Source organism: Bison bison, unplaced genomic scaffold (assembly GCF_000754665.1).
Source record: "Bison bison bison isolate TAMUID 2011002044 unplaced genomic scaffold, Bison_UMD1.0 scf7180017864345, whole genome shotgun sequence".
Lineage (NCBI taxonomy): Eukaryota > Metazoa > Chordata > Mammalia > Artiodactyla > Bovidae > Bison > Bison bison.
Genome location: NW_011494917.1, coordinates 4,379,429 through 4,395,569, shown reverse-complemented (window position 1 = coordinate 4,395,569; position 16,141 = coordinate 4,379,429). Strand labels below are relative to the sequence as shown.

Below are 16,141 nucleotides of genomic sequence, written 5' to 3'. Positions count from 1 at the left end.
CAGGGAGGCATGGTGTGCTGCAGTTCATGGGGTCGCAAAGAGTCGAACACAACTGAGCGTCTGAATTGAACTAAACTGCATGCACGTTGAGTCTCTTCGTCGCTTTAGTCATGTCCAATTCTCTAACCTTCTGGAATGTAGCCCTCCAGGCTTCTCTGTCCATGGGATTCTCCAGGCAAGAATACTGCAGTGGGTTGCCATTCCCGTCTCCAGGGGATCTTCCTGACCCAGGGATCAAACCCGAGTCTCCTGAATCTCCTGCATTGACACGTGGGTTCTTTACTGCTAGTGCCACTGAGCTTATGTTTGGAAGGAGACAGTATGCTTAATTTAAAAGGCTATACTTTAGAAGGTATTAAATCTGTAGAAGCTATAGAGCAGGATGAGGGTGATTGAAAATGACAAGAGTAGGACTGCAATTTTAAACGGTTGGGGAAGAAGTCCAAGTCATCTCTTTTTAAAAATATTTATTAATTTAATGTTTATTTGGCTATGCTGGGTCTTAGTTGCCTCAGGTGGTGGGATCTTCATTGCCACCTGTGGGATCTTTAGTTGCAACATGTGGGTTCTAGTTTCCAGACCAGGAATTGAAGTCAGGCCCCCTGCATTGGGAACGTGGAGTCTCAGACACTGGACTTACAGGGAAGTTCCCATGTCATCCATTTCTGTGTTAAGGCTGCCTAGTAAACAACTTCCAAATCTCAGTTGTTTACAGCAAGGAACCTAGGTTCCTGGGTCAGCTGGGATGACTCTGCTTCGGAACATGGGTCAACTGGAACTGGCCTGGGCTGTGCAGTGGGTTCAGGTTCACCTCAAGCATCTCCTCTTTCCTGTTGAACAAAGATGTGGTTTTCTCAGGGCTTCCCTGGTGGCTCAGTGGTGAAGAATCTACCCGCAATGCGGGAGACGTGGGGTTCAAATCCTGGATCAGGAAGATCCCATGGAGGAGGGCATGGCAACCCACTCCAGTATTCTTGCCTGGAGAATCCCATGGATAGAGGAGCCTGGTGGGCTACAGTCCATGGGGATGCAAAAAGTCAGACATGAGTGAAATGACTGAGCCCACAGGCATGCTCATGGTTTTCTCATGGTCAGTGGACTCAGAAGTACAGGAGACCAAGTCGAATCATGGAAGCACATTCAAGACCTCTGTTTGTGTTTTTTCTGCTAACAGTCAAAAGCTCAAACAAGTTGCATGAAACAAGCCCAGGTAGGAGGAGAGCACGGAGAAGGCAATGGCACCCCACTCCAGTACTCTTGCCTGGAAAATCCCATGGACGGAGGAGCCTGGTGGGCTGCAGTCCATGGGGTTGCTGAGGTTCGGACACACTGAGCGACCTCACTTTCACTTTTCAGTTTCATGCATTGGAGAAGGAAATGGCAACCCACTCCAGTGTTCTTGCCTGGGGAATCCCAGGGACGGGGGAGCCTGGTGGGCTGCCGTCTGTGGGGTTGCACAGAGTCAGACACGACTGAAGCGACTTAGCAGCAGCAGCAGCAGCAGTAGGAGAGCATGCTGTACCAGCCTGGGTGGGAGGTCCTGAGTCATCTCAGAGCAAAGATGTCAGTGTATAATTCTACAGTGGAGAGGTAGTGTAGATTTGGAAACTGTAGTTTTAGAAAAATTGAAGGAAATTTAAAAATAATACCTAATTCATAGGATTTTTTGAGGAATAAGTAAAATAATGTAGGTGAACAATCTAGTCCAGAAAGTGAAAGCATTAGTCGTTGAGTCATCTCTGACTCTTTGCATCCCCATCCATGGACTGTAGCCCACCAGGCTCCCCTGTCTGTGGAATTACCCAGGCAAGAATAGTGGACTGGGTAGCCATCCCCTTCTCCAGGGGATCTTCCTGACCTAGGGAATGAACCCAGGTCTCCCATTTTGCAGGCAGATTTTTTTTTTTTTACCATCTGCGCCACCAGGGCATCCAAGTCCAGAGCCTGGTCTAAAGAGTAAAAGACTAGTTAACACTTACATTGCATTTCCTATGTGCCACACGTTCTTCCAAGTTCTCTGTGTGCATCAGTTGATGTCACCCTCACAGCAGCGTACCAAACAGACACTATCCTTCTCCCCACCTTCTAGATGAAAAACAGTAGATAATTTGCCCAAGGTCACACACCTAATACCGCAGTGCATTCTCAGTGGCTAAGTCATGTCTGGCTCTTTATGACCCCAAGAGCTATAGCCTGCCAGGTTCCTCTGTCCATGGGATCTTTCAAGACAAGAATACTGGAGTAGATTGCCATTTCCTCTCCAATACAGCAGTAGAGTTGAGGTTTGACAACCAGAGAAGTGGCCCAGCATCTGTACTCCTAGTCTTTATTTTGCATGCCTCCCAGACCCTGAGTCTGGGTTAGTGGTGTGTATTCCCATGGGCACCCAGCTTTTCTTCTGTCATGGTTCTGAGTACCACTGCGAAGTCACTGGTCTGCATCCTTGACTACAGTGGACATTCTGCAAAAACGGAGATTATGTTCATCTTAATTACTCTTATGCCCTGCGCATCAAATATCAGGGGCAGGGGAGGGGCAGTAGGGTGAGGTAGAGGTGTTGTCCCCTTTGATCAATTCCCACAGTGTGTGAAGGGCAGATGGAGAAATCATAAGCAGTTAAAGATGCTAAAAAAACACGAGATAATTGATGGAGCAATGTATCAAAACAGATGATACAAGATAAAGATTAAAATGCAGACCTATTGACCTTGAAAGGATAGATGACACCTCCCCCTCTAAGCATGAAAGAGAAGGAGAAGGTGGGTCTTGTGAGAGTTGAGGAGGCTGGAGAAAGGGATACACACCTGATGACTTAGGTATCATCTCAGTCAACAGGGGCAGGAATCTTGGGGCAGGAAAGGATGCAGGAGGGTGGAATGAGAGATTGAGGCGAGAGACAAGAATCTCTTCAGTCTAACTTTGGGATTCTGTGATGATCTCTTTGATACTATGATAAATAGTATGATGAAGCCAGAAAAAAAGCCCACATACACAAAATCATGCATAAAATGCTTGGAGTCCGTGAATCCCAGTTTGAGGATGCCTGCTGTCAGGCAGGAATGAAATTGAACAAAAGTATGTCTAAGAAGTAATTCAAAGGCAAGTAGCTTGAATTTATAGCATTTCAACTCTGTTTCTGGGACTTTCTGCAGCAGCGATTCAGTGGCTGGAGCATAGCAGCTGATGTTTTAGGGACTGAGGCTGTGAGCATACGGGGGTGGGATACAGGAGGGAGGGCTGCAGGAGTAGAGGGAAGGCAAAGCACAGGCCAGGGGAGTGGCGGAGGTGGCAGGACAGGTGTGTGCATGGTGGGGTGGGAGGTGGGATGAGTCCTCTCTGAGCACAGGCCATCTTCAGGGCATGATTTATAGAAAGTGAAAATGAAAGTCGAGCAGCATCAGTGGGGCATGATCTATAGAAAGTGAAAGTCACTCAGTCGCGTCCAAGTATTTTCAACCCCATGGATATACAGTCTATGGAATTCTCCAGGCCAAAATACCAGAAAGGGTAGCCTTTCCCTTCTCCAGGAGATCTTCCCAACCCAGGGATCAAACCTAGGTCTGCCACATTACAGGTGGATTCTTTACCAGCTAAGCCACAAGGAAGCCCAAGAATACTGGAGTGGGTAGCCCATCCCTTCTCCAGGGGATCTTCCCGACCCAGGAATGGAACTGGGGTCTCCTGCATTGCAGGCGGATTCTTTATCAACTGAGCTATCAGGGAAGCCCCTAAGAATAATGAAACCCAGATGGGTCTACTGTTCATTAGCATGCTGCACAAGCAATTTTAAACACTGACAGGGATAGAATACTCCTCTGAAGAAACTTTGGTCTAACACCTAAACAGTTGCCTGCCTCCACTGGGTAGCCTGGTGCTGCTGGGAGGCAGATGGTGAGATTACAACTGAAGGAGTGGCTCAGGATGTGGGTGAGGTGCTGGTGGTTGGCTGAGGTGGGGCCAGGGCTGAGCCAGTGCTCGCATGGAGGGTTCCTGCAGGTGGGTGGTTGCAGGCAGCACAATTCAATGGCTTTCATCTTCTAGAATGTAGATGTCGCCTGGAGTCCGATGTGTGTTGTTTTTTTTTTTGACCTGAATCAGCTGCTAGGCATAACCACACATTTCACCCTCTTCCAACATCCTCTCTGCTGACATCTGCCTCTGGCTCAGTGTTCCACTGCCTTTTCACCTCTTTCATCGATGACATTTACTGACTTACATGTTTTTCGCCTCTAGACTGTGTGCTCCTTGAGAGCTGTGGTCATGTCTTACTCATTTCTGAATCACCAGCGCTGCCAGACAGGCACTCAAACACCCACTGAAGCCACGCTGCAGTGTATATTGTTCTTCCTTTAGATCCTCGGAGGTCTGATGACCAGGCTCCAGTAGACACGGGAGAGCAGAGGGTAAATGAGATGAGTCTCTGTTCTTCTTTATGAAACATTACTGTCACCCCTCCATTCCATCCTGAAACCACAAGGGAGATCCACAGCGATCTCACATACTTTCATCCTTTAGGACCACCACATTATCTGTGCTGCTGCATGGATGACCGATGATTGACCCACCAAAGTGGAAACCACCAGCCTTTGGCTGCTTCGTAGGGTGATCAGTCCTGTCATAGTGATGCATGGATGTGTCTCTGGTGTCCTGAAAGAATTTAGGTGCCTCTTGAACCCCAAACTCCTTGGAAGGGAAGTTATGACCAACCTAGATAGCATATTCAAAAGCAGAGACATTACTTTGCCAACAAAGGTCCATCTAGTCAAGGCTATGGTTTTTCCTATGGTCATGTATGGATGTGAGAGTTGGACTGTGAAGAAGGCTGAGCACTGAAGAATTGACACTTTTGAACTGTGGTGTTGGAGAAGACTCTTGAGAGTCCCTTGGACTGCAAGGAGATCCAACCAGTCCATTCTGAAGGAGATCAGCCCTGGGATTTCTTTGGAAGGAATGATGCTAAAGCTGAAACTCCAGTACTTTGGCTACCTCATGCAAAGAGCTGACTCATTGGAAAAGACTCTGATGCTGGGAGGGATTGGGGGCAGGAGGAGAAGGGGACGACAGAGGATGAGATGGCTGGATGGCATCACTGACTCAATGGACATGAGTCTGAGTGAACTCCGGGAGTTAGTGATGGACAGGGAGGCCTGGCGTGCTGTGATTCATGGGGTCGCAAAGAGTCAGACACAACTGAGCGACTGAACTGAACTGAACTGAAAGATGCAATGGAGAAAATGAGGTCTAGTTCACCCCCTCAGTCTTCCCTGGGGAGTCACAAAAGGGTTGAGGGTTCTCTGTGAGGTGAAGCACTCTAGAACAGGCTGAATCTCCACCATCTCTTCCTGTTCTTCTGCCCACCCTCTCCCCAGAGATGGCCCCTGTAGGGTTCTGACCAAGACATTGTCACACCACTGGCGAATGAAGTAGATGGAGATACCAGAAGGGCTTGATCCGACATTTGAGGTCAGAAGCAAGAACTTTCTAGAGGAGAAATCAAAGAAGCAAAAGAAGTATAAGGGCAGCTCCCCGCCCTGCCCCAACCAGAGCCTTTGCAAATACAGAAACTTATTGAATGATCAAAACATCTTTAACTCACTATCAGCCGGAGCAGAGCCTCAGATTCTCTTTCCTCCATAGCAGGCTGGTCGCTGGAGCTACACAGGCTCCAGGCAACATGGAGACAGGCAATGAGTAACGTTCTGTCTTGCATGACTCAGGATGCTACACAACCTTCACAACCAGTGTTTAGGCTTTTTGAGCATTGAGCACTTCCCTTTGAAGATAAGAATTAGCCCTCAGGATGGGCAGTCAAGGTTTTGGCATAGAGTTGAGTTTTTTTATTCTTTTGCTAATTTTATAAAATGTGTATTCAGAAAATAAACCTGGTCCATAGGATTAATTTGTGTGCTCAGTCATGGAATTTTTGTGACCCCGTGGACTGTAGCCCCACCAGGCTCCTCTTTGCGTGGGATTTTCCAGGCAAGAATACTGGATCAGGTTGCCATTTCCTCCTCCAGGGGATCTTCCCTGACTCAGGGATCAAACCTGCATCTCTTGCATCATCCTGCATCGACAGGTGGATTCTTTACTGCTGAGCTACTTGGGAAGACTAGGAAGGAATTTAGCCAACCCACTGAACCTGGTCACTGCTGTAGGTGTTCTTGGTAGGAAAAGTCTAAATAATTGAAATCTTTAACTGGGTTAAAGAGATCCCTAGTACATAGGTGTTCTATAAATAAAAGAGTGAGTAAATAATATATCTTTCTTTTTGAGCCCTTTCCCTTAAAGAGATCTTTTTGTTTTGTTTGCACCAATAAGATCATTGTTCAGGACTCTTAAGAGGGGTTTGGTTTCTCCTGGGGCGAGGCTTTCCCAAGGAAATCCCTTTTAGCCGGTTTTGGGGACACCGCCACCTCTTCCTTTGGCTCTTTCATTAAAAATGAATAATTTGTTTATCTCTGCTGTCAGAAGCTAAGCACCAGAGCATTGCATTCTCAATTAGGGTCAGAGTGAAAAGTCAAGGTAGTTATCTGAAATCAAACAGGTTTCAGTAGCCCAGCGTCTACAAGCCAGCTAGAGGAGAAAGAAAGGGAGGGAGAGAGAAAAATGCTTTATAAAGAGGAAGTGGTAAGAAGCTTCTGGATTTCAGTGTGACCTGTCAGGTGATTTTTGTGGGGGAGGGGACATGAGGAAAAAAAAAAAAAACACGTTAAGTAAAATGTCCTTATAAAGACAAAATCTATTTCTTTCCTGGCTGATGATTTGTCATTCTAGTCACTTCCTGCCTTGTGACCACACACCCGGGGTTAACAAAGTTGTTCTCCAGATCAGAAAGAAGGGGTTTTCTGGTCACACGCCAGCACCACTGAGAACAGTTTGGCTGCCAGGTAAATTTTCTCTCTGTCTTTTTTTTACCGTTCCCGAGTGCTTACGATGTTCTGCTTGTTGGGCGGTTCTGGTTCTGTGGGTTGTGGACTCTGCTTTCAGGGGACTAGAGATCCGAGCACCTGTCACGCTTGTCCCCCGTGAACTCTGCCCCCGCCCCAGGTGAAGTGCTCAGCAAAGCTGCAGCCACCCCGTGTGGTCGCCTAGAGGGGAACCCCTCCCGTCCCCTCCGATCTTGCTCTGGGAGGTGACTTCTCCAGCTATCCACAGTTATCACTCCTTCCCCAAAAGCTATGTTTTGTTTTGTTTTTCCTTTTTAAAATCTTTTTGTTTTGTGTTGTTGTCATTCAGTCGTGCAATCCTGCACTCAGTCTGCAACCCCATGGACTGCGGCGTGCCCGGCTTCCCTGGCCTTCACCATCTCCCGGAGCTTTGCTCAAACTCATGTCCCGGTGCTTGCTCATACTTTGCATTGAGGGGTAGCCAGCTAACACTGTTGTGATGGTTTCCGTGAACAGGGAAGGGACTCAGGCTTACATATACATGTATCCATTCTCCCCCATTCAGGCTGCCACATAACACGGAGCAGAATTCTCTATGCTATACCCTATAGCACATGATTTTTTTTTTTTTTTCGTTTTAAAACCAAACCATGTTCTGATTTATTTGTATTGCTTTATTTCAGGGAGGCTGTTTACTGTGATTTTATCTACTTTCAAATGTTCTCAGGAAAGTGGATATTGATCATTTAGATGGTCATTACTGCTCATTGGCCTGATGGGGATAGTTTAATTTTAGCTCCTGTGGTTATGTTTTTCTTTAAAGGAAAAAGCTTCTTTACGGTACTTTAGTGGATATGTTAACGTCTTGAGTGTGACACTGGTGGTTTGAGTGATTTTTGGTGCCAACGGTTTTTAACGGGTGTGCTTAGTAGCCACATTGAACTAGAGGCTGTCTCTTCTCCATTTATTCTCTAAAAATAAAAGCAATTTGTGTTGCTTAATTGTACTGCTTTGTAGAATTGTCTGAACTACTTGATGTCCTCATAACCATACAAATGACCGTTAAGTTATGGAGGAAGGGCTTCTGTCTGCAATATAAATTCTTATAAAGTTGCTATGGGATATTTATTCCAGAAACTTTGTTGAAACTCAGTCCTTGAAACTTGTAACATCAGCCTTGATTAATTGTCATTATTCAACAATATTAAGAACCGTTGACAAATGATAAACATAAAAGCCATTCAGATTGCAAATGGATTCATTTATCAGCATACTTATCAAAACCTAATTTTTCTTAATTAAGTATGTGTTAAGTTGCTTCAGTCAACTCTTTGCCACTCCGTGGACTGTAGCCCACCAGGCTCCTCTGTCCACAGGATTTTCCAGGTAAGAATACTGGAGTGGGTTGCCATGCCTTCCTGCAGGGAATCTTCCCAACCCAGGGATCGAACCCATGTCTGTTATGTCTCCTGCATTGGCAGGTGGGTTCTTTACTACTAGAGCCACCTGGGAAGCCCAATTAACTATAGCAACTTGTTTTCTAAAATTACCTCCTCAGGACAACTTAAAAAACTATCATTAAAATAAAGGTGGTTTATCCACACACACCTTGATTTTGAATTTGCATAAATTTATCATAATTGGTTTCTAGTAAATAAAATGGTTTAAAGAACATCTTTGCACAAATTTGAATGGAATTAACGATTTACCTGTAAATGTGAATTTCTGAAGTTGTAAAGTGTGATCATCAATATTGTTGGACACATCTCACTTGAATAGTTTTAAACTAGCAAAAATGTGGAGTTGAGGGAGAAGGATTGAACCCCCTAAAAGAACAGATTGAAAATATACTGTGTCATGTTTTAAGTAAAAATATTGATGAGAAAAAAATGAATTAGGATGCAAAATTATGTATTTTCTTTACATTGGGAGGAAATGAAAATGGAATCAAGTTTAGATTGTTAAATCATCAATTATCATGATATGTTACAAAATACCATTTCTCTTCATTCTCGTTTACCCCCAGTAATATCAGGGAAAAATGTTCTGGATCATGCCCTGTGAACAACACTGCTGAGGCGGGACATTTTATTAGCTATCCCAAAGATGTTTTCTCTTGTCACATTTTAAATTTTGTCTCCTTCATAGATTATGCCTCGAAACAATCTGTAATTTGGGAAACAATTTCAGTATTTTCACACCATTTCTAATTTCCAGGTGGCTCAGTGGGAAAGAACCCGCCTGCCAATGCAGGAGACGCAGGTTCGATCTTTGGGTTGGGAAGAACTCCTGGAGGAGGAAACGGTAACCCACTCCAGTGTTCTGTCCAGCATCCCATGGACAGAGGAGTCTGGCGGGCTGTAGTCCACGGGGTCACAAAAGAGTCGAACATGATTCAGCGACTGAACAACAAGCTAATTCTTTTGCTGAACCCTTTGGGGAATGGGAGACCAACAAGTAACGTTCTCATTCAAATATATTTATTTAAATTAGAGAGGACAAAGAAAGTAGTAATAACACTTACTGTTGATAAGTGCACTGCGTAAGCCACTCTTTATGCGTGACCTCATTTAATTCTCCCCCTTCTCCCCGCCCACACCCAACTACCTTTAGAGATGAGGAGTGGGCTTAGTTGTTGAAGGAAGTGGCCCAAGGTCACTGGGCAGTTGGAGGTGGGGAGGGGCTGTGAGAAGCCAGGATTTCAGGCTCTATCCTGCCTCTCTGGAAGCATCTGTGTATTCCAGGTCCTCTCTTCCACACCAGCATCTTTCCCCCAGATGTAGATCATGATAGGTTTTTAGTTCTGAAGCTGACTGAAGAGATCTTGGCATTTACGATTTGAAGAGAGAGAGAAAGAAGAAAAGAAAAAAATTGCCGTAAATCCAGAAACATTTTCATAAGTAAGAGATAGCACTGTGGGTTTCATATAATAATAGAATGAAGAAGTGTTCTCTTTTAATGAATGCATAATTTTACTCAAGAGTTGTGCGCCTCCACCGACCTGCCTCAACCACTTCCCCAACCTCATTTCTTTGTCACTTCCTTCTGCTCTAGCTGCCGCCCACCATCTTCTTACTCCCCTGACACCCACATTCTAGGTGCCCAAGACCACAAGCCGCCAGAAAGTTCCGTGCTCTTTTCACTTCTTTTCACTCCAGTGGTTTTTCCAAGTGCTTTCTTTTTTATGTAAACACCTCTGTCCTCCTGCAGGTCTTTCCTTCTGCTTCCTGCCCCACCTTCCTTGCCTCCATTGTTTCTTCTGTGTTTGTTTGCGTAATGCTTTAAGTAGGGCAGTAATCATATTGTTTTCAAGCCCTTAATTTGCCGACAGTCTGAGCTCCTGCTCTGTGTCCATCCTGGCAGGTAGGAGGTGCTCATGATCTGTATTCAGTTTTTCTCAGTTCCTTAGAAATGCATGGAAGTCTTTTCGTAGGTCTCACTTGTTAATTTAATATTTACTGAGTTCCCCCAGTGACTGCTATGCAAGAAGATATAACAACAGTATAGAATTTTACATTCTAACACGCTTCCTTTTTGTCAAAGCACTGGTCTTCATTTTAGAGCACTAAATGGACATTGACTTCAAGGAATTGAAGAAAGTGTCTGATGACTGTAGCCAACAGGCAAAATCAATCTCATTATTTTAGTTTAAATACATTAACTGAGCTTTAAGTGTTTTAAACACATTAGCTTAGCTACCCATACCAAAATTATGTACCTGATGGTAAGCATATTTGATGACCAAGAACACAGGAACAGGTATCATTGATTTTTCCTTATTCACTTTGCACTCTTCTCAGAAAAATCTCTTGCCAACTTCTTCTTGTTACAAAAAGAGCAAAGGCCTCTCTGTGTATATAGGAGAGGTGGCAAATGAATATTTAAAAAAATCAAGTTTGATAAAATAAAACTAAGACATTTTCTCATAAGATTATATTTATGAAGAGTCAAAAGTCTGTGAAGATTATAAAGTCTAATGACTTTATGACTAATAGATTTTATAGCAAAATGACATTATTTATTTATTGTACTTTTCACAGAAAAATCATGTTTTATCCTTCCTTGGTTTTAAATTCAGCTACTTAAGAAAAAACCTTTTGATTTTATATTGGGATATAGCCAGTTAACAATGCTGTGACAGTTTCAGGTGGACGGCAAGGGGACTCAGCCGTACACATACATGTATCCATTCTGCCCCCAACTCCCCTCCCACCCAGGCTGCCAAAGTGACATTTAGGTTCATCTAATTGCCTTCTTAGGATTTTTTTGTTTGCTAGCTTTCCAACTCACAGATACCATCCAATGATTCTATTCTATCTACCTATTGAATCCTGAAGAAATAAAAATTAGAATGGTCCACCAAAATATAAAACTAATCAGTGTCTGCAGTTTACAAGAGTTTCAAGTTTCCCTATTTTGCCAGATGGCAATGCACTTCTTTTTCTTTTTTTTTTAACGCACTTCTGAAATCAAAAGATTTCATGTTTCTCGTTGTTCTCATTTGAAGTTCTAAGAAGTTCCACTTGATCAGATATTCATCATCTGGGGCATCTCCCTGCAGTTACTGTGAACACCGAGTTCCCCGGATGGCCATCCCCCCTTGCTTTCCTCAGTCCCCTCCTGATTCAACTTCCTTATGCTACTGACCGTTCCCCTTGTTTTGTTAGTCAATTTCAGTCATTACATCAGTCTTCCCAGTAATTTCATAATCGCTCCGTCTTATAAGATACTACAAACAGCATATAGGGAACAAAGAATTTCAGTTCATTACTTTTATAGTAACAGCTAAGCCTTCTGTAGCACTATTTTGAATTGTTTTTCTAAGTGTTTTGACCATATTAATACATTTAGTCATCCCAGCAATCCTGTGACATAGGTACTTCATGTATGAAAGCAGGTTAATGCTTCGAATATTTGATATTACTTCACTTTTCTACAGTTGAATCAACTTTGTATTAACTGCTAAATTCCAGGGAAAACCTCCTGGAATAAACAGGTAGCAGACCATGATGGTTATTTGTGCCTAGACCCTTGAGTTGCACTCAAGTAATAATAATGTATCCCAGATAAATGCATCTGTATTATTAATTGTTTTTTTTAAAGACTCTTCTTTGTCAACATCATCAGTATTTACTCAGTCCCTCTTTGCTCTTGACTGTTTTGTTTTTACCAACTTATAGACCAGAGCCTAGGTCACAAAATATCTCTACCCCTAAAGCTTTGAAAAGTTCTCCATCCTAGAAGGTTAGAATACTTTAGCCAAGTGGCTTTCCCATTTTCTAACTATTGTGATTGATAGACATGAATAAATTAAACAAGTTTGTATTTATACCCAAGCACACAATCTTTCACAGTTTTAGGACACCTATATTTGGCTATAACTATATAATTATAGATATACCAAGCACACATATCTATAATTATATAGTAATGGCCAAATATAGGTGTCCTAAAACTGCCAAAGAATAAAAGATTGTTTTAATTGTGAGCTGAAGAATAGAGGTCAAAAGTGACCCACTTACTGAGGTAAAATGAGTTTTGCTCAACTTCAGAGCCACGCCTGCCTCAGCCCCACTTTAAGTTCTAAGGAGGCTTGTTTCTCCAATATGGTCGGTTGTTTTTTCTGGCGGAAGGAAAAGCTAAGATGTTAAATTGAGGAACCTGCAAAGAAAGCCACAGTTTTGTGGCTGCAACATTGATTCTTGTTTTAGTCTAGCAGCGGTTCCACGGACAGATGGACACACTCTCATGCTGTCTCTCTTTGTCTGTCTGTCTGTCTGTATTATCTCCCTCTACCTCCCCCCTCAACGCCTGTCTTTGTCTCTCTCTCTCTCCTTCTCTCTCTCTCTCTCTTTCTCTCTCTCACACACACACACACACACCCCCACACACCCTCTTGACTGGCTGAGCTAAAATGGAAAAGAGATTATGGATTACATTCTCCACAGGTAGAAAAGCCAAGACACCAAATTTGACAGACAAATTAACGCTGCCTGTGAATTGCAACCTCCCAAATAATTTATGTTCCTTTTTTTTTTCTCCTGGTTGTACTTTCGAGAGGGAAGTAAATGAATGAACTAATTACTTTACAATTCAATGATAGCCTGCAGTTGGATCCCTCAGTTTGGTAGTTGTCACCAGTATTTATCCAAACTGTAGATCCAAATGAAGAGAAGAGGTGCACGAATGCATTTGTATACTATCTGCACCCTCTTCGCTTTCGCCATTCCTCAGGCAAAATTTCGAACTAGAATTGCATCTTTGTTAACTTCAGGTGTCACATTTTAAAATGTGGATCCTTTGCATGTCCTTGATGTCATCTGCTCACATGACCTTCACCAGGGGGGCCAGATCAGAAAGAAGAGTGAAATATACACTCCTTATAGAGAAAGCTACATCATGGAAGCAAAGAGAAAGTGAGAAGAAAATGAGGAACACGTATGCAGTTTTGCATATTGAGCCCCCTTTTCGTCATCTCAAAGACGTGAATGAACTTTCCCCTCACTTCCCATGCTTTATAACATTTAAGAAAATTTCCCTTTGACAAGATGGACTATCATAGGCACCTTTGAGGACTTTTTTCAGATTTTTCCCTTCCTTCATTGTCTTTTGAGATTTTTCACCAAAATATCCCTGAGTCCCTGTTTCTTTCCTGTGACCATGGAGAGAGACAGTTGGGACACTTAATCTGTCTGGTGATTGAATATAATGCATGTAATATAAATGGATTAAATATCATACATAATGTCAGTTTTTTTTTAAAGCTTGTGAGTCTCAGTATCTACAGTTTCTGTGCATGAGACAAATAAGCATGGTATAAAAAGCAAGCAAATTTGGGTTCCCTTTTCTAGTTTTTCACTAAACGTGGAACCCCAGCAGGTCTCTTAAGCTTGGTTTCCTCATCTACAAAATAGAGGAAAGTGCTTTCTACTCCCTGGCTCTGCTCTTGGGTCCATTTCCTCTTCCGTTTCCCCAGTTCATCAGTCTGTGTACCTCTCACTCTGCCACACTCACCATCAATGCCAACTTGTGTGTGTGTGCACGCTCTGTCGTGTCCGACCCTTTGTGACCCCAAGGACTGTAGTCCATCAGGCTCCTCTGTCCATGGAATTTTCCGGGCAAGAATACTGGAGCAGTTGCCATTTCCTCCTCCAGGGGATCTTCCCCACCCAGGGATCAAACCTGCATCTCTTGCATTGGCAGGTGGATTCCTTACCACTGAGGCCGCTGGGAAGCCCCACTGACTTGTTGAGCCCTTACTATTTGTGAGGCATCGTGCTAAGCACTTGACAAGTATTTGCTTTTATATTTCTACACAAAAACTGCCTAAGAGCGATGTTATCATCATCTTACGATAGATGACCAACTGAGGTTTGGGGAGACTTACGTCCAAGGTCACAGAGCTGGTCGGAGCCGAGATTGATGCCTTGCCTCTTTCCCATTCTAATATTCACAGTTTCTTAAATGTGTAAACCTCGCCTGTTTTCTTTGCATTGTATTTTCTCACATGATCCACTGGCTGCTTTCTAATAAGTCTAAGTTTTCCTTTCTGTGATGGAATATTCAATGATTATTCCTAATTTTCTATCAGGCAGAGATCCGAACTCTGCTTTTCATGGGTCTCCTGGTATACAAAACATAATTGACAAACAAATATATAAACGGTTGAGGATTCGATGGTGCAAAGTCCTTAAAATAAGAGTTAGGAAGGGATTCAACTAGGCTATTTAGTTATTTAAAATTTTGACAAAAGAAATGTTACAGCATACCCCATGAGTAAACTGGAATTGGTAAATATTTGCCCCCTGAACTGTGGCTTCCAACAAAGTGAAGATAAGTATAGTACATCAAACAAATACAAATTTCTGCCTCAATTTACCTGTAACTCCTGTCTTTTTTTTTATGAGAAGGAGCTTGTCTTTAGAGATTCCAAAAGAACTATTCCAAGGAGCCCATAGAAAATGAGGTTGCCTTATTGAGAATAAATAGAAGCTTCCGTTGTCGGCCCTAGGACACGATTGTCAACTGCACAATGTTTTAGTGTTTTTCCAAAAAATTCCTGGAGACTTCAGGAGTGGATAAGAGATAGAGGCAGAAAAAAGGCCAACAGAATCAGCCCCCAAGCATCGGTGTACCCGAGAGTGAGGAGTCGTAGGCCAGCGGTCTTCATCACCAATACTCAGAGATCTCTTCTCGTTTCATGACTCATAATGGATGTGGTCAGGCTTTTCTTAAGATTGCTAATCTTAAGATTAACATTTTCCCACTCTGGCCACACTTCCTCAACTGTTAGAAGGTACTTTCCACAATAAGTATCTCAGGCAAGACTGAGCCCAGAGTCCCTTGACCACTCAGCATGAGATCAGCCAATAGTGTTCCTGTTGGCTTCTGGTGCGTATCATCTACTAATTCCGCAGTTGCTTTTGAAACTGACTTCAAGGACTCCGGAGGAGAGAAGTGGTACAGGAGCCAGAGCAAGCCAAGCTAAGATCATTTGAAGATAAAGCATAAGTGTGAAATCTAGATTTACACACACACACACATAACAAGTGTGAATTTTAAGCAGTGACTCTACATAATATTTCATACAATTCATAATGGAAATTGGGTTTTTTCCCCCAAGATAATTTTGTAACAGAAGTTCTGGTCCTTTTTATTTGTCTCTTTCTTCCCTCCCTCCCTCTGCCCTTTCCTTCCTTCCTTTCTTCCTCCTTCACCAAGCACTGCTTTGTGCAGTTGACATACTTTGTCTTGTTCTATTCTAACACAGCTCTATGGATGAGCACTGTGACATTATTATTTTCGTGGGAATGTAATTGTGTACAATAGAGTGAATCAGCTATAGCTATTTAGTTAGTTCAGTCACTCAGTTGTGTCCACCTCTTTGCAACCCCATGGACTGCAGCATGCCAGGCCTCCCTATCCATCACTAACTCGTGGAGCTTGCTCAAACTCATGTCCACTGAGTTGGTGATGCCATCCAACCATCTCATCCTCTGTCGTCCCCTTCTCCTCCCACCTTCAATCTTTCCCAGCATCAGGGTCTTTTCAGATGAGTCAGTTCTTTGCATCAGGTGGCCAAAGTATTGGAGTTTCAGCTTCAGCATCAGTCCTTAAATGAATATTTAGGACTGATCTCCTTTAGGATGGGTTGGTTGGATCTCCTTGCAGTCCAAGGGACTCTCAAGAGTCTTCTCCAACACCACAGTTCAAAAGCATCAGTTCTTCGGTGCTCAGCTTTCTTTATAGTCCAA

At 43.2% G+C, this 16,141-nt stretch overlaps 1 protein-coding gene across 1 annotated transcript in view; it reads left to right on the top strand.

Moving 5' to 3' along the window:
• The first annotated feature begins 6,764 nt into the window (after positions 1-6,764).
• Positions 6,765-16,141, top strand: part of LCP1 (lymphocyte cytosolic protein 1 (L-plastin)) — a 65,901-nt gene continuing 56,524 nt past the window's right edge. The window contains exon 1 of the mRNA XM_010854634.1: positions 6,765-6,887. The gene's annotated coding sequence lies outside the window, so the exon portion shown is untranslated. The remainder of the gene's footprint in view (positions 6,888-16,141) is intronic.